We start from the raw sequence: 2,845 nt of genomic DNA, 5'->3' as shown, positions 1-2,845 counted from the left end.
ACTAAATATACTGAGCATGCATCTTTGAAACGTGGTTGGTGCATTACACAATCCAAAAGGAACCCTTCGATATGAAAAAGTACCAAATGGACATGTGAAAGTAGTTTTCTCTTGATCTTCCAATGCAATTTTAATTTGGTTGTTACCTAAATAGCTATCTAGAAAATAATAAAATTCATGACCTACAACTCTTTCTAGGATTTGATCTATGAAAGGTAAAGGAAAATGTTCTTTTCTAGTCATTAAATTAAGTTTGATATAGTAAATGCACATGTGCCAACTAATAATAGTCCTAGTTGGAATTAACTCATTTTTCTCATTTGTTATCACAGTGACTCCAGACTTTTTTGATACAACTTAGTTAGGACTTACCTATTTGCTATCATAAATAAGATAAATGATTCCATTATCTAGAAGCTTAATGACTTTATTTTTCACTACTTCTTTCATATTAGGATTAAGTCTTCATTGCATTTCTCTAGAGCATTTAGCATTTTCCTTCAAATAAATCATGTGTGTACAAATCAAAGGACTAATTCCTTTTATGTTAACTATGGTCTATCCTAATGCATTTTTGTGCATTTTCAGAGTTTGTAATAACTTACCTTCTTGATGTGCACTAAGTTTGTAAGAGATTATTAGCGGAACAGTTTTATTTTCTCCTAAAAATGAGTATTTAAGATTAAATGGTAACGACTTCAAATTAGTTTTAATCAGATGTCGAATCTGTTGTCACTGTTGACAAAAGATTTGCATCAACATTTTTGGTGCTTGTTTCATCCGTGATTTCTTCCTCAGAATAAACCATTTGCAAATCTTCAGTTTCATCCAATTCATTTTTACTTAAAGTAGATTCAAGTTGATCATAAACTAATTCGTCAATATGATCTACTTCTTGTAAATCATTATCATCTCCAGGTTGCTTGCAAATGTTGAAAATATTCATCTCCAATGTCATGTTTCCAAATGATAGCTTCATCAGTCCATTCCTACAATTAATCAATGCGTTAGAGGTTGCAAGAAACGGACGTCCTAAAATAACAGGAAATGAATTACATGCTTAAACAGATTGTGTGTCCAAGACAATAAAATCCACAAGATAAATGAATTTATCGACTTATACTAACAAATCTTCAATTATTTCTCTAAACACTTTCACAGATCTATTAGCAAGTAAAAGAGTTACAGAAATTGGTTTTAAATCACCTAGATCGAGACTCTAAAAAACTAAATATAGAAGTAAATTCACACTAACTCCAAGATTAAGTAAGGCTCTTTCAATTTTATGTTTTCCAATAAAGCAAGAAATTATAGGACAACCAAGGTCTTTATATTTCAAAGCATTATTGTTCTGAAGAATGACATCTATTTGTTCGGCTAAAAAGGCTTTCTTTTTCACATTCAGTTTTCTCTTCACAGTGCATAGATCTTTTAAAAATTTAGTACAGGAAGAAACTTGTTTAATAGCATCCAGGAAAGGTATATTGATCCTTATCTTTTTAAAAGTTTAAAAAATTTTAGAGTTGTGATTGACTTTTCTTTGTTTAGTCATAGTGTGAGGAAATGGAAGTGTTGGCAAGTAATCAGTTTTTTTTTTTTTTGCAATGTTTATATTCAACCCCTTCTTTGGACTTAGAGATTAACTCATCATCTTTCTCATAAGGTCTAAAAATGGATTTTTAAAATAACCTTACCACTATGGAGAGTACTGACTAATTTGACTTGATCCATGTGTTAGCTTTCAGAATTACTTGCATTTGCATTGTATTGCCTTTTAGGATTTGACTAGGGTTGAGATGGAAACTTACCTTTCTCTTGAAAACTGAGAGCAAATGTGAATTTTACAAGTGTATAATTAAAATCTGTCATGCTTTGAGCAAATTAAGTGTTGATTGTCTCTTACTTTTCAATTAATGCATATAATATTTCCTCAAAATTTCTTCTAGGAAGGGGAGCATAAAAAGGTACATATCCATGAAAATGATAGTGCCTGTGAAGTTTGTGCATTTTATCACTCTTTCAACTAAAATTTAGATAATTTCTCCAACTAGTGTTGTATGTTTGTAAGTATGGATTATGATTAGGCTTTTAAAAATTGTTTAAAGTATGGGCTCATTCATGAAGACATTCCTTGAAAGAATGAAAAATTGGATAGTCATTAGTTAAGTGTTTATTGATTTCACATATTTGACATACAATGTCTTGAATAGATTTTAATTGACCACTCCTTTTCAATTATAGTGCCTTGACTTTTCTAGCTAAAGATGTAAATTTGGCTTGAAGGTCATGATCTTCCCTAAGGTTATATATTCCTCCACTAAATATATGAGGTTGAATTTTACTTGGTGTCTCATGAGTGCTTGTAGTGTCCTAATTTTGAGTATTTTTAGCTAACAAGTCTAGATACTCTATTGCTTTATTAAGGTCTTTATCTTTAAAAGTTCCATTCCACATCAATTCCATCATTTATCTATCTTTAGGTGTTAACCCTTCATAAAAATATGAAATTAATCTTTATATTTCAAAACCATGATGAGGGCAAGTATTAAGCAAATCTCGATACCTATCCCAACATTGATAAAATGTTTCTCCTCATTTTTAAGTGAAAGTGGTAATTTATCTTTTGAAAAAGTTTGTTTTGTAAGATGGAAAAAACTTCTTTAAAAATTATTGTTGTGTTTTATCTTAAGCACGAATGAATCTTGATCTCAAATTTTGTAGCCATATTTTAGCTTTATCTTTTATTGAAAATGGAAAAAAAACTTTAATGTGATTGTGTTCATGCTACAATTTAAGTCATTATAGGTGTTACAAACCTCTTCAAATTCCTTTAAATGCAAGTATG

This window comes from Populus euphratica, unplaced genomic scaffold (assembly GCF_000495115.2).
Source record: "Populus euphratica unplaced genomic scaffold, PopEup_1.0 scaffold212.1, whole genome shotgun sequence".
NCBI classification, from domain to species: Eukaryota; Viridiplantae; Streptophyta; class Magnoliopsida; order Malpighiales; family Salicaceae; genus Populus; species Populus euphratica.
Note: the sequence above shows the minus strand (reverse complement) of the source record.